Raw genomic sequence first — 22,780 nt, 5'->3', positions numbered from 1 at the left:
TACAACGAGTGATGCATATACGCCATAACAAGACAAGAGTCAAAGTTAATTGGAAATGTTCAAAAGAAATCAAGGACATCAAGAAATGTTTTTACATTAAAGGACCTCCAGAGTTAACTTGTTCATGATTGTTCTTATATTCATTACTTGGATCTTATATCCCTTGTTAGAATCTTGAAACTTTTATTTTCATTTTGATTTTTTCCATTATGTTGAACAAAATTGTGCCTTTCCTAATAAACCCTATCAATTCTTAGCCTCATAAACCAAGAAAATTTGTAGTGCATCATATTTGTTATGAAAGTTTGAATAATAATGAATTAAATAAACCATAACAAACATGAACGACTCTTATTTTACTTTGAATGGGATTTAAAGGTGATAAGAAGTTCAAAAATTGAGTCTGAAAAGAAATTTGAAATTTCCAGATTGACAAAACGAAATAGATGTATTGAAGAAAATATCAGATCATCAAATAAAGTGCCAAAAAGTGATGACCAAAGGTCGAAAATTATGGAATTCTAAAACCTTTGAAAAACCATGAACCTGGATGCATGACATCATCTTAGAAGTTAAACATTTCCATATCATGATAGCTTATATCACATGCATTCAAAGGATGATATTCGCTTAGGTATTAAAAAGGAAAAATTTTCAATTGTTTTAAGTTACGTAACCTCATTTGGAGGTGAGAAGCTTTTCTAATCATTTTAAAGTTGTGTAGCCTCATTTAAGGATAAGGAGCTTTTCCAATCATTTTAAAGTTATATAGCCTCGTTTAGAGATAAAGAGCTTTTCCAATCATTTAAAGTTGCATAGCCTCGTTTAGAGATAAAGAGCATTTCCAATCATTTTAAAGTTGCGTAGCTATCAAGCCCTACTCTATTATATAATTGTCATGTCATTCATGTGCTTGATAGAATGTTTGCATAAGTGAATGTACCGAAAAATCGTTAAAAATGGATATTGTACCTAGTGGTACAATTAAGTTGATTAAAGCCTCGAACTAGGCCAAATAAAGATTTTACGATGTATTTGAGAGGTATTGAATCTTAGAATGTCTTAATATAATGATTCAAAATTCGAGGATTGATTTCGAGTTAATTCAGGAATTTTCATAATGTAGGGGTAAAATGGTCATTTTTTCATCCAAGGGAAAAATTGATATGTTGGATGATATTTTGACTAAATTTGATTAATTAGAGCATTATTTGAATTTGAGAAGTGAAAATTTTCAATTTCAACATTTTTTCGAACATAGGGGCAAAACGGTCATTTTACGTGTCCACGGGAACGTAATTAGAATTTTTGAAATTTTACACCACCATGACACTTGTCAAACCCTTGAATTTCACCCATTATTTTTTTTAAGTGAGAGATTATATGTGGTGGGAATGAAATGCTCAATTGTTAAGTTTTAAGCATGGACCAATTACATGGTGACACGTGGTAAATTTTAATCCTTTTATAATTCCCTTTAAAAAACCAGCACACACTCCACCCAAATCACTCTTATGGTCGGCCAAGCAAGGGAACAAAGAGAAAAAGAGAAAAACAAACCCTAGGAAGGAAAAATCCAAGAGAAATTGTTGGATTTCAAGGAATCAAGCAAGTAAAGGTAAGATTTTGTTATTTTACCTTGTGATCTACCTTTCCCATGCATTCTTTTTCATTCTTCATGGCTGAAATTCAAGTTTTCAAGAGGGAACCTTTGCTGGCCAAACCTAGAGAGAGAAGTTTTAGTGATGAATTTTGCTAGATTTCATAATATCCTAGTGCTTTTACTCATTTCGTGATGTTTGGAAAGAAAAACAAGCAAGAAAATCACATGTTCTTCAACCACCCTCATTTGGTCGAATTTTCTATAGGGCATGTTGATGATGGATTTGGTTGTAAATCACGTTATTTAGCTAGGAATTGATGATTTATGGTATCGGATATCGAAATCGAAATGAATTTCGATCACGGTGAATTAAGGCACAATTAAGCTCATTGAGGTACTTTGGTGTATTTGGAATATTGGAAGTGTAAGGAAGATATTTGGAGTTGAATTGGATGTTTTGGCTAATTAAACAAGGCATAGTGCGAGTTAGGTCAAATGCCAATTCAGTCCGATCATAATTGAACCCACGTAGAACACCGTCTTTAAGTGATTATTCGGACAATTCTCATTCAATGTCATGCATTCATATAGAGCCTGAAATAGTTTCATAACATTTTGGCACAAATATATTGAATTACGTGTCGTGTATTATGTATAGGTTGTGAGCCCTCTTAAAAGGGTAAAGATATTGTGCCCGAGGATGGAGAATAGGAGTACTCCTACCACTCCAAACTCCCGCTATTGTGAGTAATTATATGTTCATCTTAATTATTTAAAGTGGTTTATACTTGTTTTAAGATTTTAAAGAATAAGGCACTTAATTTTCAAATTATTATGTTTTACATTTTAAATGTTAGTTAAATGAATGAGATTTATAAATTATTCTGGAACTAAATGTTGATTTTCGAAATAGAGTAAGTGGAGGCTATACATTCGTATTATGTATATATACATGATTTGAATTGATGGCTTATGAAATTGTGGTAGCATGAATGGCTGAAATTGTGGTTTTGTGAATTATATAAATTGTTTTATCTTACATTGACAGGTTGGATAGTACTATATTAGCCATGTTATGCTGCCGAAATTTTATTGATTTGGTGGGTTATGTATTTAGCTTACTGCAGTGGGCGGGTTTTCGTGGACCAGCCTATTAGAGGGGCACGGTAAATCCCATTATATTTTACCTTAGTATGAGAGGCTCGGAGGGTATTTCCTAAGGTAAAGTTTAGAGTTCACTTCACGTTGAACCACCATGTGAAAGTGAAACTCAGCCAACGCCAAGGAACGGCTATGTTTTTAAACGTGAAAACATGTTTTATGTGTATGTCTTTTTAACTGCCTTGGCAGACTCGGTTGGATGCCCGGTGCAAGGCATCATTGAGTACTAATTTTTGGCACGAGCCAAGTTTTTAAGAAAGTCACAAGCTTTATTGATTTTCTTGATGAAATGTGATTGTTTTTACATGGATTGAAATGGGTTTTGATGTTATGAATTTTATATATATATATATATATATATATATATATATATATTGATGGGATGATTTAAGTGTCTCCATTTACTCAACTTTAGATGCTACAGAAGAACTCTGCTTACTCACTAAGTTCATAAAAACTCACTTCTTCTTTTTTTTAACCATTTCAGGCTTAGGATAGTCTATAGATAGCTGATTTCGTCGAGGATCTACTTTTGGATTTACATCCTTAGAAATCGAAGGTCTACCTTCTTGTACATATTTATTTATTTTTGAGGCCCACATGTCATTGTAGAATATTTTGTATACCTGGCTACGTGTGCCACTGTATGTATGAATTTATTTTGTTTTAACGCTATAAAAATTATTTACGCAGAGTTCTATAAATATTGTTTTATAAAAAAATGGAATATTTTATTTAATATTTTTATTTAATTTGAATAACTATAATTTCACTTTAAATTGATGAATTAGACAACGAAACTTATTTTTAGACATGAAATGGATGCTTATTACTCATATATCATAATTTTACCAGGGTTCGAAATTTTTAGGTAAAAGGACCAAAATACCCCTATGTAGTAGAAATTACTTTTTGATTGTTTTTTATTTGAAATTAGTCTATATTTCTTTAAAACATGGTATTTTATAACTGTTGCTCACAGGGGAGAAGTAAAACTAATGCAAAAGCCTTGCGAGGTTTCGGTTGGCATTCCGGGTAATTAATATCAATCGAGACATCGCAGCGATAGTCACAGGCTCGATGGGAATTCCGGGTCGTGACAGTAGCCTTGTTCAAAGATAAGGAGCTTTTTCCAATCATTTTAAGTTGCATAGCCTTGTTCAAAGATGAAGAGCTTTTCTAATAATTTTAAAATTGCATAGCCTCGTTTAAAGATGAAGAGCCTTTTCCATTCATTTTAAAATTATGTAACCCCATATAAAGATGATGGGCTTTTTCCAATCATTTAAAGTTGTGTAGTCTCATTTAAAGATGAGGAATTTTTTTAATCATTTTAAGTTACATATGTCACGACCCAAATTTCGAGCCATGACCGGCGCATGGGCCCAATGGACGTAGTCCACTAAGCCCAAGCAAGCCTATTTATATGACCTGTTCACCATTCCATCAAAAGTTACTAAATTACATTCCATAACTTTGAATCAAAATAATACTAAGCATTGCCAACTCATAGTGGCGTACCAATCAAAATGTACATATATTTTCTAAATGTGCAATTTAATAATTTACATCACTTGCACATATTTACAACAAAATGACTCTGGGTTTCCAGCGGAGTGACCACAGTGAAGGTCTAGCTACTGAATGCCATTGATACCTACCAAAGATACGAATCTACAAGGACACCTCGACCTAACTACCGGCTGCCTCTTGATCTGAAAACATGAAGTTGAAAACGGTGAGTATAAACCCAGTGAGTGAACAAGAAGGGAACAAGCAAACAATAAGGAATGTTTACGAAATCATGATGCATTCATTTTTCAAAACAATGCAATTTGTTTTAGTTCTTATTAAAACCCCTCATGTAAATCCCACATGAGTAAATCACTTTACGAAAAGGGTCTATGCTCAACAAAGGATTTGGAGAGTGAAAACTTTAATAGCATTCATGCGAATCAGGTCAAATAAACAACAGGTGCTCGTTGAGCGAAAAAGCATTCTCGCTACAGCAAAGTCAAGATTCAAGTTATTAGCCGAACGAGGGTTTCTCAACTGGCCGAGGGTTTCTCACCAAACCCCCTCATTTCAAACTTAACTAATTAATTCCTTAATGTTAGAAGTCCATGCTCAACTATGGTACAAAAGAAGTGAAAAATAGGATAGCAACCGAACCAAATAAGGAGCAAAACAGAAAGTTTTTCGCTGCAGCGAGAATGATTCTCGCTGCAGCGAAATTTCAGCCATAAAACAGAATGTTTTTCGCTGTAGCGAGATTTCGATCAACATTACCCCTCCAAACCCGAGAGTTTCTCGTTGCAGCGAGAATGATTCTGGCTGCAGCAAGAAATAGAGCACCAAAGAAATATTTTCGTTCTTTCAAGAAAAAGGTCATCTTGTCGAAATGACAAAATCAACATAAAACACATAAAGAATTTCCAAAGTTCAATATGCCAAATTCATATGCATTTCAACCATAAACCATATTCATGAGTTTCCATTCTCTAAGCATATATACATATACATACATGGATAAATACCAATACCACTATCGTCTCATCCAGCTCATGTGTATCCCCCCACATAGTGCACGTAGCCAGAGTCATCATGTGCATCCCCCCACATCGTGCACAATCAGTGCCATCGTGTACATCCCCCCACATCGTGCACACAAGCACTATCATCATCCATCTCCCTCACCACCACCATTACCGGCATGTGCATTCCCCCACATCGTGCACACACATGGTTATAATCATCACACAATATCAACCATCATGCACAACATATATATATCTACATATATATCAACATAATGTAATAGTGCATGAATCCATAACAACTGCATGTCACAACATAAAATCAATTTATCAAAGGCTTGTTCCCAAGGCACTTGTTTTTAAGAAAAGTTGGATAAAATCATTCAAGTATATTGTGCAAATAAGTTTACATTCCCAAAACAAATGTTGAAATGCAACTTCACTCACCGGTATTTTGTTAAATCCTTACTCAACTCCAACTTCCTCTATTGGTCCAAATAGGGCGATGGGGCTTCGTTGGAACCTATTATCACATTAGCATCACCATTAAGTCAATTCAGATACTTATAAAATCTAAAAGTTTTCTCTTAGTTAACTTTCAAATTGCCATTTAAGTGGCTATCTAAGTTCACTATTCTAATCACTCTAAAGTGAATGAAAAACCACAACTACCAAATCACCCCCAAGTCTAAACACTAATCATTTTCAACATAAAAACTCAATTTTAGTGTACTACTCACCTTGGTAGCTTGTATTTGAAATTCTTCCTAACAACTTTCAAGCTATTATTAAAGCTTCCTCTTTCTCTCTCTAAAACACCTAACTAGTGAGAGAGAGAGTATGAAAATAAGATTTTTCAAGGGTTTCAAAGTGAGAGAGTGGAAGAGCACCAGGGTTTATGAAAGGAGTGCACCAAGGCATGAAAAGTAGAGCTATTTTAAGGGAGGTTATAAAGCTTTCATATCAAGCTTTCATGGAGGATGAAAGGAATGTGAGATGAGAGGAAAAAGAAGGAGAAAAACTGCTGGAGAATGAACAAGCTGCTGGAAGAACAAGATATTTATAGCCCATGCTTATCCACTTCACTTAAATTACGAAAATACCCCTCCATAAATTAGCTTGTTCTTTTCGAATCCTTTATGCAATCTGTTTACTCTTTTGACACTGGGACAAGGTCCATAATGGTCTAGAAATGCTCAGGTTCATGAAAACTTAAAAATTTGATCCGAGATGAAAAATGACCATTTTGCCCCTATCGTGAAAATTATCACCATTGTTATTTTTTTCGTCATTTTACCCATATTTTCATCATTCATTTATGCCTTAGGCCTACTTAGGCCTTAATACTGTTTAAAACTTACTTTTAGGGGCTTATTAAGGAAATGACGAAATTACCCTTAGCCCGTCTTATTGCGTCTATGCCTAGTTACGAGCCTATAGAGGTCAATGTCTCATAGCGTAGCCTCGTTTAAAAATGAAGAGCTTTTTTTTTTGTCTAACCAAGTGGTGTCTATGTCTTTGCATAATTATTGATTCTTAAAAAATGCACAAAAAAGGACAATTATAGACACCCCATTCGTCCAAGGTTGTCTTAGTAATAAACATAAGTAAAAAAAAGAAAAAACAAAGAAATAAAAAAACCTAAAACCAAAAAAAATGATAATGATAATGATAAAAAAGAATTTGAATGAACATCGAAACAAATTAAGGATTGGTTTAAACTGATCCTAATCTAGTAATTTTTTAAATTCATTTTTTTAAAAAAAAAATCCTAATCTAATATCAACACAAATGTGGGTATAAATACCCTTTAATCAGCCTAGAATCAACATGGAGGGAATGAAGAGGAATCACCATAAAGTTTTTTTTAGTTTTTGGATTTTTGGGTTTTAAAATTTCACATTTAGATCTAGGAAAATTGGAGTAGTTTTTGGGAAAGTTACTCCTATTAAAGGGAAGATAAAGTCAAGAGGATTCGAGAAGAACAATTTGGGAGAATTTCGACATCGATGAACGGCAACCGACGATCGACAATGAACTGATGTTAGATTTTGGACAAAAGGAGAGAGAAGAGGTTTTTAAGAAAGAGGGAAGTTTTTAAAGAGAAAGGGCAAAAAGACAAAAAAAAAAAAGAATAAGTCTAGCCTATTTATACTATAAGTGCAAAACTACGTTGTTTTTAAGTGCAAAAGAAAAAAGGAGCTTTCATATCAGATTTAGAAGATCCAAACCACACCTATTCTTGAATGTCCGTGTATGATCCAAAGCCTAGTAGTTTAAGCTCTTTGCTTTTGGGTTTTTAAGCCCACTAAGATCAGTTATGTTTTAGTTTTTTTAATTATCTTTATATCTCTCTTTCATTATCTTGATATATTCCTATTTACTTAGGATTAGATCTTTAACTAAAGAGATAAATAATTAATTTTAAAATTTACAATTATTTACAAATAAAATCTCTTAAATGAAATTTTAAGGGAGATTATAAGTGGTAACTTTCTTAAATTTTTCAAAGTAAGAATAGTTATAAGACCTCGCCATAAGTAACAGGAGATAATCTTGTAATTTTTTTTAAGAAAGAGACTTATTCCTAAATAATTCTTATAAACATAGAAAATAATAACAAATAAATAATAAAATTTATAAATTAAAAGTAATTAAATATTTAAGGTTTCATAAATTAAAATATAGGGTTTAGGGAATAGATATTTAAATCTTGTAGATTATAAAATATAACATCATAATATTCATAAAAATTAAATAAATAAAAATCCTCTGATGGTGAAATCTCAAGAAAGTTATAAGTAGTAATTTCGAGAAAATTTCTTGGTGAAAAAATTTCTTAAAATTTTTGCAAAAGTATTGAAAATTTTTAGAAAGTTTTCAATACAAGGACTTGCATGGTAATAATAATAATAACAAAACAATAAAAATAATAAAAGTGAAATAAAAGAATTTATAAATAAAAAATCATAAATAAGTAAAAGTTATCTAATGATGAAATTTCGAGAAAGTTATAAGTAACAACTTCAAGAAAATTTCTAGGTGAGAAATTCTTCTTGAATTTTGCCATAAGTATTGGAGTATTCAAAAGACATTTTCATATATTAAAGGATTCTTCTTTGTTGTAAAATGATTAAGAAAAGTAAAATTGGATATTGAATTTAAAATTGATTTATTAAGGCTAAAAGGATAACATATAATTAATTAGGTACAATGTTAAGTAGGCGTTATGAGGGTACTAACATCTTCCTCACACGTAACTGTACTTCTGAATTTAGTGCCAGTATGTTGCTGGTGGTAATTAGTAGATATTGAGTTACATCAAGGTTTCTGAATGGGATGCTTTAACCATTGTGTCACAATCAAAACAAAGGACGGCATCAATGTAATAAACTTACAATTTGTGAGATTATCATGCTAAGAGTGAGATATTAGGATTGCAATCTCTCAGAGGTAGAATAAGTAAAATACAATTTTCTTTCAGTCATGTTGCCATAATCTACTTTTGGTCTTTTCTCTTTCATTGAATTAATATATAATTTATTTTGTTTTTCATAGTCAAAAGTTGTTTCCTGTCATCTGCCAATAACAAACTTCTCTTTGAAAATGTAAAAAACTGGTTGAATTTTGAATTTCATAGATTACATATATTGATTTCTAATGGATAAAGGGGACAAACATAAGTGGCAAAATAGATGCTAAAGGTGAAAAAACAGAAGGCTAAAAGGAATATTAAAGATAAGAAAGCAACCTTTAAATATCATACATGTTGTGACTTTTTGAATGCAGTTTTCATGAGGGTTTACCAGTGCTGGATACTAGATAGGATTTGTTGCTTTTGTAAAAATGTGAAATGTTTAGTATAAATCTCCATGTCATTCAGAGTTGATTAATCAGTTGCGCCACTTGTTGAGACAAACTTGTCATCTGAATCACATACTACTAATTTCAAATGCAATGTAAATGAAAACTTAATTTCATTACTTAACAAATTTTTTTATGTACAAAATTCTCTCTTTGATCTTTGCCTATGTTCTACTGTCGTAAAGGTTTCATCATGCGTCACTCTAGTCTTAACTCCTAAAAGATGTTGAGAAAGCAACAGCAGAATCTATGATGAAGTAGCCAAAAAAAATTAACAAGTCAACCTTTTAGAGTTGTAATAGTTTTTGGTTTCATCTCAGTGGAATAAATACCCATCCCCGCAATCTAGCATCTCTAAGAAAGTCCACGCTAGTTAACTCAAGCATTCCTTTTACTAGATTTGAGTGCTCAATGCTTGTATTTTCTTTCATCATGTCTCCTTTAATATTTGCTCCAACTTATGACTTGTTGGACCTAAATGCAAGCATAAATATTAGGTGGGATATTATGTCTTGGACCCCATAAGGATATGTGGTGAGTTTCACCTCAATTTTACTTAATCTATCTTTTTTTTGCTGCCATTCTAGAATATGCTTGATGCTATAACAGTTCATCACTAGTGTAGTTTCTTGATAAGGTACATGAAACATACTACTTTGTCTATCCTCCTCTGTGGGACTATGTGTTAGTATAAGCCCTACAAGCCAATCTGTGGTTGTATGGGAATTGTAATTTTGAGATATTCATATATGACATTTTGTTATTCATAATAACATTGAGGTAGTTCTTTATCCATAAGTTTGCAATTTAATTACTTTTTTGTACTTATGTAGATAAAGCCCATGGAACTATATATGCCTTGCAAAGGAATTGTATTGGGATACAATTATGAGATCCTTATGCATTAAAGCATTATTCCTAAAAGTTCCTGATCATTGTATTATTGAGACAGGGCATCAATAATGCTCAAAGATTGGCACATGTTATGTTCCTTACTTGTGAAGTAAGCAATCATTCTCAAGGTTGAAGTATAAAGATACTTGGAACTAGCATGTGGGTGCTTTCCATGGGAGAGCGAGTTCACTGAACATAACCCGACATGAAAAGTGCATTTGGTATTTCACTCAAGTGTCTATGCAATACTTCTCATGTGTCAGTTGTGTAAATACTCCCTAGACTTGAGACACCAGGCTGTCTTATGTGTGGAGTGCTATGCTTTGATTTCATCCCTATGGGTGCCTAACCAAGGATGCCAAAATAGGATGCTTTTGGGTATAGCATGAAGCATGTGAAGGCAGATGAGTGGTCAAGATAGGAATCATCACCCCAAGTGATTCAAGGGGAAATATCTCATTAGTTCTTGGTTGATATTAGCTTAATCAAATCCTTGGCCAAGGTGATTAGGAGATTATGAAATGAGTTTCATAAGTCTTTATAAAGCTAATAATCTAACTGCAAGAACAAATATGGAGATCAATAAGAGTAAGCACTGCACCAAGCTCTTATCATCTTCAGGATATATGATGAGGGAATGAATTACACTAAAAAACTGTACATTGAAAGGTTGTCAAAGAATCCTTTGACTCTCCTAACAATTGGGTGGCCATGATGCATTGCTAGATGCTAATCATGGTCTATGGAATTGAATTAGTTAATTTAAAATTGAATATGATTCATTTAAATTAATTAATTAATAATATTATAATTCAATTCCATTGCCAACATGTTAGGAACCTAATGGGTCACACACAAAGGTTGCAATTTGGATTAAATTGAGAGTGTGATGATTTAAGTTAGACTTAAATCAAATTCTAGATTTTAACTATTAAAGACCTAATTAAAAGAGTTTAATTAGGTATTGGTTAAATATTATAATTGTTATAATATTAAGGACTTATTTTGTAAATTTTAATAAGTTAAACCTAGATATAAATATCACATTATAGCCACTCTTTTTTTGAGGAAAAGGATTTTTCTCTTGAGTGCTGTCACTCTTGAGACGTTTATTTTCTTTTGAAAACTTCTCCTTTGATTCTTTGCTGGAAATCAAAGAAGAAAAGAGGACAAATCGTTGTCCACTTGCTAGCACAAGCACGTGGCATAAAGCTCTCTCCTTGACAAGGATCCGTTGCAATCGTGTGTGCATCATTAAAGGCCAAGCGATTGAGTGGCTGGGATTCTTTCACATCAAAGGTGTTCATGTTTTGTCACCAAAAGGAATCCATTTGATTACGATATCACTTGGAAAAGTACATTCTTTTTCTGATTTTATGTGGTACATAACTTTGCATTAAACAACTAAGGTGATCCACAGGTAGGAAGCATGGTTTTATTTTTATTTCAACCCTTTTTTTTATTTCGTTACGTTGAAGCCCTAATCATGTCGTTCCTAACACTATGAACTCACATGCTAAGGAGAACGTTTCTCAATTCCTCATAAATGTTTGGCTTCTATCTCATAAGTAGCAATTAGAGGTCTTCCTATACTTTTTCAAAGACCTTGAAGTCTAATTGTTATTGCTTGGAACTTAGCAAGCTCACATTTTTCAAAATTTAGTTAGGCACGCAAAATCCAAAACAAAGATGACGTTTACATATTGTTCTTTTTCTTTTCTGAAAAGCCACTCGGACACAATTTAACTTCACCATCTTCATAAGCTAGTAAGAAATCATATCAAACCATTATGCATCTATTGGCGTTGGATCATTAGCCAATATTTTGCAACTTAGTACTATAATTTTGAAATTATACAATTGCTCCATAGCCCTAAATACTAATCCAAATGTTTGCTTACTTTACCACTTTCAGGCTATGGTGACAATAAGCAACTTGCAAATGTATCGACAGATACTGAGCCCTGGCTGGACCTTGGGGTGGACATGCGCTAAGAAAGAAGTCATCTAGTCAATGGTTGGAGCCCAGGCCACAACTCAAGGAGACTGTTTCAAGTTCATGGGAAATATTCCTCACATTTCTAAAAAGAGTCTTGCAATTGTTGACTTGCTACTTGGAGTCCCCAAAAACCAACAGTTGTCCAACTATTACAAGGGCGGCGTACTTGGTTCTTGGCAACAAGACCAGGCAACTCCAGTCTCATCCTTTCAAGTTAGTGTAGGGCATTCTGGAACATCAAGGAAAATAGTGAAAGTGCCAAAGGATTTTTATTTTCTTGGTCCAGGAGTAGGCTACGCATGTAATGCTGCAATGGCAGTGCCATCATCTATTTTCTTCTCATCTGATGGTCAACAAAAAACTCGTGCAATGAGTTTGGTCTTAGCCATTTTATGACCTGTATGCTTTACGGTAAAGAAGGAATTATAGAAAAAAAAAAAACATGAAACTGTAGTAGCATCAATTGAATTCATGTTTGTCACTTACTCTGTTTATTGCTTTCGGATGCATGCTTCATCATTTATAAAATGCAACAAGGTTGTGGAAAATTGATTGTGAATGTTCTATAAACTGCCATGTCATTAACAAAAACATAGGTATATACCAAGAGTTACCTATTCTGACAGAACGCTAATGGTTTTTTTCTTGTACAAAAGCTCACGAACTAGAGAATGTCTTCAACTAAATTTCTTAAAATGAAATATAAATTTCACAATGAGAGAGTCAGACTGATGATTCATAAACTAATTGCATCTCCTCCAAGTAATCTTCTAACTTATTTTCTTGTCCTTCTTTGTAGTGACATGGACTATTACATGCACATACTCATCGATCCTTGTTTCAAGGAACCCCAATTGTTGTGTCTCATTGTCTTCATTCTATAACCCTGTGATCACACCCTATCCAACTTGTTCTTACGGCTAAATAAAGATAACTACACTACGTAAGGATCATTTTGATCTCCTGAAGACACAGGTGCCTGTAAATAATTTTGTGTTTCCCTTGCTTCACTAATCATCAACATTCTCACTAGCACACTCATTGTTTCATAGCTTTGTTTAAAAGTTTGCACAACTACATGAATTAAATGTTTCAAATTAATTGATAGCAGTTATAAAGGTTATAATTTGGCATTCTGACCTGGGACAAATTGGCCAGTATATCAAGAGTCAACTATCATGTGAAAAACCTAATAAAATTTTGACAAACGTTTGTTTTTATATTGGAGTTTAATTGAGCCATGTAATGTGGTTGCACTGTAGGGGAGATTCTAAAATTTCAACTATTGTGAAATTTGATGATCAATGGCAATGCTCAGCTGCTGCAGTGCACACAACTTATGCGCCCAATCCAGGTGCACTGGCACGTTAAGATTATAAAACAAACTCAATTTTTAGTAATTTCTAGCAATAGAAGCTGAGAAAGATGAAGAAGAAGAAAACAAAGTACAAGCTAAAGAAAATTGGGGATTTCATTAATCAAAGGAGTGTACCATACAATTGTTACAAAATACGACTTTATACTTAGATCTTTCCTAAGATGTAGCCTCAAAATCATAAAACTGATGCAAAGGAATGTGAAAGCACAGAAAACGAGACTCGATTTTCTGTGCATTAACGACTAAAACATCAACTGAAATAAGGAAATAAAGGAACAAAAGAATAAGGCTATTGGCTTAAACAAAACAAACAAAATGACACTCATGAAAAGTGTTTAACAGGAAAATTTAAAAAGACTAAGTAAACGACACAATAAGATGTCGTATACTCTTGTAAACAATATTCCAAATGATAGACTTCTCTATGTTTAACTAATGAAAAGAAATAGAACGACACTGGTGGTCTTCGTTTCACATACATGAAATGCTCAGAAAACCTTTACGACATCATTTCACTTAATCTTGAATTAACTTCCAACCTTCAGCTTCTTCAGTTGCTTCCCGCCATTCTTCAGCAATTGATTTCTCTAGGTTGAAGGTCACTTCTCTAACACTTCCCTATGATCTGAAATCTGAAGTTACCCAGAAGAGTTCTGAGTGTTTCAAACCTTTCCCTAGATAAACCTTTGGTTAATATATCTACTAATTGAACCTCTGTACTGCATTGCTTGAGTTCAACATCGTTTTCATTCACAACCTCTCTAAGAGCATGATATTTCACCTTGATATGCTTGGTTCGCCCATGATAAACTAGATTTTTGGCTATTGCAATGGCTGATAGATTATCAACAACGATCACAGTGCTCTTATCTTGTTTGAAACCAAGATCATCTAAAATCGTCCTTAGCCACTTCAACTGATTGATAGCTACTACAATTGCCATGTACTCTACTTCTACAGTAAATTGTGCAACAACACTTTGTTTCTTCAAATTCCATGAGAAAACTGCACTATTGAAAGAAAAACATAACCTAATTGTGCTCTTAGAATCATCAAGTGACCCTGCCCAGTCACTATCACTGTATCCAACTAAATCCCCACTATCCTGCCTTACAAACCTCAAACTAAAATCAGCAATTCCTTTAACATACTTGAGGATACTTTTGGCTGCTTTAAAATGTAACATTGTAGGAGCTTGCATGAATTTAGACAAAAAACATGTAGCATACATCAAATCAAGCCTTGTTGCCGTCAAGTATAATAAGGAACCTATCAGACTTCTGTAGATAGAACCATCAGCTATTGCAAAACCATCCTCCTTACAGAATTTATCTCCAGAAGCTAGTGAAGTAGCTACTACCTTGCAAGCAGACATGTTGAACTTTTTTAACAAGTCTTTGGCATACTTTATCTGATGTAATCACACTTCTTCACCAATTTGCAAAACCTCCATACCCAAGAAATAAGTCATTAACCCTAGGTCTATCATTTCAAATTCCTTCATATCTAGTTTTTAAACTCAAACAATGAATCACCATCAGGTCTAGTGATTAACAAATCATCAACATATACTTCAACAATTAACATTACAGTATTGCTAGATATCTTCACATATAATGTACACTCATTTATCCTTTTCAGAAGACCTTGACCAGTAAAGTAAGCATCTACCCTATCATACTAGGCCCTAGGTGCCTGTTTTAAGCCATAAAGCTCATTTACAAGCTTACAAACCTTGTTCTCTAACCTTGGTTCTTCATATCCTTTAGGTTGTTCCACAAAGATATCTTTAGGCAGATAACCATTTAGAAAATTTGACTTTACTTCTAAATGGTATATCTTCCACCCTTTTCTGGCAGTTAATGCAACAAGCATTCTAATAGTGTCATGTCTAGCAACTGGGGTAAAGGTTTCCAAATAATCAACTCTATAAATCTAAGCATATCCCTTAACCACCAACCTAGCTTTGTATTTATTTATCGAGTTATCAGGATTCAGCTTAGTTCTAAATATCCATTTGACTTCTATTATGTTGTGATTTGCAGGTTTGTCTACAAGTAACCAAGTGTTGTTTTTCTTTATCATGGAGATTTCAATGTCCATAGCTTTTCTCCAGTTCTCGTCCACTACAGCTTCAGAATAAGTAGTAGGATCAGCAATAGCAAGATTACATCTACTATTTATGTCTTTCAATGTCCTTGTCCCTCTCACAGCTTTACTTTCATCTTCAATATCAAAATCATCACTCTCTAGTAATGGTTGATGATGACTTGCATCATGACCACCAGGAACAGATTCTACAATCTCCTTCTCCTAGTTCCAACACTGACTTTCATCAAAAACCACATCCCGACTAATAACTACTTTATTTGCTTGTAAATCATACAACCTATATCCCTTGGACTATACTCGATTTGCACAGCAATAAAAGCCTTAGCATAAAATTTGGACCCATTCACATCAGGAATTCGTGCATAACACACACAACCAAAGACTTTAAAATGAGAAATAGAGAGCTTTTATTCATACCAAATCTCAAAAAAAGTTGGAACATAAATGCCTTAGTGATGCTTCTGTTCTGGATGTAGTTGGCAATGTTAACTGCCTCAACCCAAAACTTCATAGGTAGATTACACTGTAATAACAAACACCTTGCCATATGTGCAATTGTTCTATATCTGCAATTGTTCTATTCATCTTTTAGCCTTGCCATTTTGCTATGGACTATAAGCTACTATTAACTGATTGTGAATCCCAACTATTGCTAGAAGCTTCTCAAAGTCATTTGAAGTGTATTCAGCTCCATTGTCTATCCATAGTACCATGATGCTTAAGCTAGCAAAGTTCTCAACCTGTGCTTTAAACTTAGAAAAACTCCTTATAGCTTCTGATTTATTCTTCAGAAAATAAATCTATTAGTAATTACAAAAATCATCAATGATCAAGATATAATACCTACTTTCACTCAACGAAAGATTTTTCATAGGACCACTCAGGTCAGTGTGAACTAGCTCCAACTTCTTTGTGGCTCTCCATCTACTCTCCTTAAGAAAAAGTTCCCTGGTCTGTTTTCTAAACTGATAGATATCACATAACTTCTCTAGTTTGAGAATGTTAGGTAGACCTATCACAAGCTCTTTTGAAGTCATGGTTAACAATGAATTATAATTCACATGTCCAACACGTTTATGCCACAATTCAGATGAGTCATACTCAATATAGAGAGCTACTTATTTACTTTCTGACAAATTCATAGGATAGCACTTATTTCTCATACTCACTGTTAATAACTCAACACTAGTAGGATCAAATATTGTGCATTGCCTATTTTTAAATAGTAAGGCATAACAATTATCATCTAATTGACCTACACTAAGTAGGTTTTGATCAGCTTCAGGCACATAATGCACTTCATGAATAAACTTCATACCAACTATAGTTTCAAATCCTATAGTGCCTACTCTAAGTATTTTCATGTAGAGACCATTACCAATCTTTACACGAGCCCTAGAACTCTTATGAAGCTTAGTGAAAAGATTGGCATTACTTGTCAAGTGGTTTGAGCAACCACTATCAATCAACTAAGTGCACTTCTCAGCAACTTTATCATTTGTTTTAGCCATAAACAGTACCTCTTTTGATTCATCAGCTTCTTCTGCCACTGTAGCCTTGCCCTCAACTTCCTGTTTCTTGGCTTTGCACACTTTTTCCACATGTCTAAGTTGATTACAAGCTCGACACCTCACATTAGGCCTGTACCAACAGTAATTTGGAGTATGATTAGTCTTTTTATAGTTAGTGCAAGGAGGATATTTGTCATGATTCATTCCTTACTTCATAGTACCAGACTTAGTGCCTTTGATACTATTCTTCTTCAAGTTTTCAGCTTTGACTCTTAAGCCTTTAGTTTTAGCTACTAAGGCATTTTCAACAAAGTCCTCATACTTGAAAGCTTTGCTCTACTCAAAAGCTAATAGAGTATAGATCAATTTTTTCACAAAGATTTTAGTCAGATCCTTCGAATCCTCAAGCGAAGTCACCTTTGATTCAAACTTGTCTGACATACTCACCAAAATCTTGTTAATCATCCTCTGATCAGTGACATCTTGTCCCTACATCTTGAGTTGATTTACAAGCTTCAACATCTTATCAGTATACTCTTGAATGCCCTTATCTACCTTTATCTTCATCACCTCGAACTGTCTTGATAAATTCATAATATGTGTCACCTTTGTTCTATCATTGCCTTGATATTCTTCTCTGATATTGCCCCACACTTGCTTAGGATCCTCCAGATGCATAATCTTTCTAAAGATTAACTCTAACACAACTGACTACAGGCTAATCAAAGCCTTATATCTCTTTGTAACTTCTTCCAAGTGTTGCTTCACCTTAGCAAAGGTTGGATTCGCATGCCTTTGAATAGGCATCTCACCAGACTTCACCATATACCACAAGTCAAACACCTTGAGATATGACCTCATTTTCACTGCCCAGAAATCGTAATCAACACTAGTGAATACAAGCAGTGTAGTTGCACTAAATCCAGTTGTAGCCATGTTGAAGTTGAAGATGTTTTGATCAAAAACAATGTGTTACAAGTCCCTTTAGATGAGCAGCTCTGATACCATATAAAACAAACTCAATTTTCAGTAATTTCTAGCAACAGAGGCTGAGAAAGATGAAGGAGAAGAAAACAAAGTATAAGCTAAAAAAAAATTAGGGATTTCATTGATCAAAGGAGTGTACCATACAATGGTTGCAAAATATGACTTTATACTTAAATCTTTCCTAAGATGTAAACTCGAAATCATATAACTAATGCAAAGGAATGTGAAAGCACAAAAAATGAGCCTCGATTTTTTATGCATTAATGGTTATAACATCAACTGAAATAAAGAAATAAAAGAATAAAAGAAGAAGGTTGTTGGCTTGTACAAAACAAACAAAACGACACTTATGAAGAGCGTTTAACAGAAAAATTTAAAAAGACTGAGTAAATGACACAATAAGATATCGTATACTCCTGTAAACAATACTCCAAATGACAGACTTCTCTACGTTTCACTAATGAAAAGAAATAGAAATGACACTGGTGGTCTTCATTTCACAAACATGAAATGCTCAAAAAACCTTTGCGACATCGCTTCACTTAGTCTTGAATCAACTTTCAACCTTCAGCTTCTTCAATTGCTTCTCGCCATTCAAGCAATTGATTTCTCCAGGTTAAAGGTCACTTCTCTAACAAAGGTCAATTACAAGAAGTATTGGCATGTGAAGATCACCATCACAAATTTCAACTACTGGATGAATTACTCTCACTGGAATCTTATTGTTCAACATCCAAATCTCAACAATATTACTCAAGTTTATAACTTCACATACAAGCCACTCCCTTACTAATCCATGAGTAAGTTGATCAATCAAGCCTGTAAATAACAAGTAGATAAAACTAGTTATTCAAAAAAATTGTCATATTTAACAACTGAAATTTTATAGTAGTATATACTGCCAAATGAAGGGAAGTTGATTCATCATACTTAACTTGTATTTTTTCTGACTTTCTAAGGTTTATGATGAATTTTCTTCAAGCAAATGACTTTGGTGTGTTCTATGGTGTGAAATATAGCAATGAATTACTCTTGGAAGCTGGACCTCGTGGACATGTTCAATCAAAGATGATTATTGGGAAAGATAAGAATGCATTTACATTGGAGCAAGGATGGGTTTTTCCTCATAAAGTTTACTTCAATGGTGATGAATGCACGATGCCTCTACCCCGATGCATACCCACTACTACCCAACTCTCCTAGTCCAATCACACCTTCACTATTTGCTGCTGCTTTGCCCTTGATATTGCTAGTCTTTTTGTCTTCCTTATGTGGTTTGAGAATCGAAAGGTGTTGAAGATGGGAGTTTGCGATGAGGAAATTCTTAGTGCTAAAATGTTTGAAGCTATTGGAGAAAAATAACATGTGATCTTATTTGTTTTAAACTTTTATCTTTATAGTATTTTATATTTTATTTTCTTGTATTAAAATAGCCTACGAGGTATCAAGTATTAGCTGTAGAGGGCATGTGGCATTTCTTGATTGTAAGCCACTGTCCACTTAGCTGACAAGGTGCAATATGGCACTACTGTGCAATTGCCCTATCCTATTTGTCTTTATTTCCTCCAAATGGTGCTTATATACCACATCATTTTCACAAAATGAAAATATTCCAACTACTGTCTTCTTTATTGAGCATTTGATATTTTTACTCTGTTTTTATGTCTGCTCTGTGACTAATTTTCTTTATGAAATTCTTCATGGTATCGAGCATTTGTGAGATCTTGAGGGACTGTGGCTGGTAAAAGATAAGCTACTACTCATCTGTGTAAAGCTCCAAAGAAACCATATGGCATCGGCAAGCTACAATGCCTCTACTCCTCCGATTTTCAATGGTGAAAACTATCATATATGTGTAGTGAAAATGAAAGCTTATTTAGATGCTTTTGATTTGTGGGACATGATTGAGGTAGGTGGAGAGCTTCTAGTCTTAAGGCAAGCAAACCCCACCATCGCTCAACTAAAATGACACAATGAAAATGTAGCCAAAAGATTTAAAGCATTGTTATGTATTCATTCTGCCATCTCAGACTCCATTTTAACTCGTATTATGGCATGTGAGTCATTAAAAGAGGCTTGGGACAAGTTAAAAGAGGAGTTTCAGGGAAATGATCGAACACAGCAAATACAAGTATTAAATCTGTTAAGGGAATTTGAAGTCTTGAAGATGAGGGAGAATGAGTCGATAAAAAAGTATTCTGACAAGATTTTAAAGGTGGTCAACTAGCTTAGATTTCTTGGAGAATATTTGCCTAAAAAGCTTATAGTGAACAAGGTTCTTGTGAGCCTGCTAGAGAAGTTCGAGGCTAAAATATCTTCTTTGGAGAACTCCAAATATCTAACTAAGATCACTATCACAGAGCTTGTGAATGCTTTTCAAGCTCAAGAGCAAATGAGAGCCATTCGACAAGAAGACCATATTAAGAAAGCTTTTATGGCTAAAGCAAAAGGCAAATCTTTTTCTGGAAAAAAAAAATGATGGTGACAAGAAAGATAAAGGGAAAAAGGTGAATGAAAACAAACCAGTGAAGTAGAAAAACCAATATCCTTTCTATCCATATTGCAAAAAATGAAATCATACTGAAAAGTTTTGTTAGTTTCAACCAAATGTTAAATACAAATCTTGCAATCAACTTGGTCATGTCGAGAAGGTCTGTAAAGTCAAAGGAACTATAAATGAAGAGAGGCAACTATTATGGAAGAAATAGAGGAAAATGAAGAAGTTCTCTTTGTTGCACAAAAAGTTTCTAGGGTTGAAAAAAAGATACTTGGCTAATAGACAATGCATGCTCAAGCCATTTGACTAGGAATGAAGCCCTATTCATTACTCTGGATAGAACCTACAGGTCAAGAGTTAGAATCGAAAATGGTGATTATCTTCAGGTTATGGGTACTGGCATGGTTGGAGTTCAAACTTCATCAGGAATCAAGTACATTTCTCAAGTTCTATATGTTCCTGAAGCTAGTCAAAATCTTTTAAGCATTGGTTAATTGCTCAAAAGTAATTATGAACTAGTTTTTAAAAACCTCAATTGTTCTATGTTTCCTTCCTGTGGTAAGGAACTTTTTACTATACCTTTGAAAGGTAAATGCTTTCCTATCTATTAGATGGAAGTTGAGCAGTGTAACTATATGTCAACTGATGATGATAACAAAAAATGGCACAAAAGGCTTAGGCATATAAATTATAAGTATCTCAAAATGATGTATGTTGCAAATTTAGTTTATGGTTTACCTAAAATTACATATGGTTATCATTAATGTGATACATGTATGTATGGAAAGCATGCCAAAGAACCATTTCCAAAGCATAGCAAGCCAAGAACCACAGATGTTCTTCAAGTGGTGCACTCAAATGTTGGAAGACTAGTTAAAATAGCATCACTAAGTGACAGCTAGTATTATTTGCTATTCATAGATATTTTAGCAGATTTGGTTGGGTTTATTTTCTTAAAGCTAAATCTAAGGTTTTAAGCTGCTTTGTTAAGTTTATTACTATGGTTGAAAATGAGTCAAGCCATGCTATTAAAGTTTTGAGAACAGACAATGGTAAAGAGTATACTTCAGGAAAGTTTGAAGATTTTTTGAGTGACAGGGGAATTAAGCATCAGTATACATCACATATAGGCCCCAATAGAATGGGGTTTGTGAGAGAAGGAATTGAACACTTATAGAGATGGTTCAATGCCTTTTATTTGAAAAAAAAAATGCCCAAAAGTTTATGGGTAGAAGCTGCTCATGTTGTTACAACTCTACTGAATATGTTTCCTACCAAGGCACTTAACAATATAACTCCTTTTGAGGTATGGTACAAGTCAAAACCAAGTGTTACTCACCTAAAGGCGTTTGGTTGCATTTGTTACGCTTATATACCCCAAGCTAAAAGAACAAAGCTTGATACAAAGTCACAGTTAGCTATTCATATCGATTTTGGTGAGACTACAAAAGGATATAGACTTTACAACTTGGAAACAAAGAAATTTTTAATGTCTAGGGATGTAAAGTTTGAAGAAAATTGGAGGTGGAATTGGGAGAAACAAGAAATAGAAAAATCAGTTAACATCGATGTCATTGCTGATTCAAATAAGGGAGGGTATGTGTTGGATGATGATAACATTGATGAATTACCTATGGCATTACTTGAAATATGTGACGTGGCATTACTTGAACTAATAACCTTCAATGAAGCTCAAGAAAGTGAGGAATGGAGGCAAGCAATGAAGGCTGAAGTTGATATGATTAAAAGGAACAACAAGTGGACTCTAGTAGAAAGACCAAAAAACCTAAAGGTAATAGGTGTGAAATGGATCTTTAAAGCTAAGTATAGTGCAGATGGATCTATAAATAAATACAAGGCCCGATTGGTAGTAAAAGGGTACTCACAAGTATATGGGGTTGATTACTTGGAAACTTTTGCTCCGGTTGTAAGACATGACACAATCCAGTTGCTTATGGCTTTGGAAGCTCGAGAAGGTTGGAGAATTTGGCATATGCATGTAAAGTCTGTGTTCTTGAATGGCTTACTTACAGATGATATATTTACTGAACAACCTGAAGGGTTCATCAAGTAAGGAGATGAAACCAAAGTCTGTAAATTAAACAAAGCTTTATATGGGCTTAAGCAAGCACCAAGAAGTTGGTATGAAAGAATCAACTCTTACCTCTACAGTAAAGGTTTCAAAAGAAGTGACACAGAGCATACTCTTTATGTCCTAAAAATAGATGAAAAATCTC

At 33.9% G+C, this 22,780-nt stretch overlaps 1 pseudogene; it reads left to right on the top strand.

The window, feature by feature from the left end:
- The first annotated feature begins 9,555 nt into the window (after window positions 1-9,555).
- LOC18604870 (COBRA-like protein 4) lies at window positions 9,556-21,037 on the top strand (annotated as a pseudogene).
- Window positions 21,038-22,780: the final 1,743 nt, after the last annotated feature.

Source organism: Theobroma cacao, chromosome 3, assembly GCF_053813885.1.
Source record: "Theobroma cacao isolate CCN51 chromosome 3, ASM5381388v1, whole genome shotgun sequence".
NCBI lineage: Eukaryota > Viridiplantae > Streptophyta > Magnoliopsida > Malvales > Malvaceae > Theobroma > Theobroma cacao.
The sequence above is the reverse complement of the archived record's forward strand: the minus strand, read 5'-3'. Positions and strand labels throughout refer to the sequence as shown.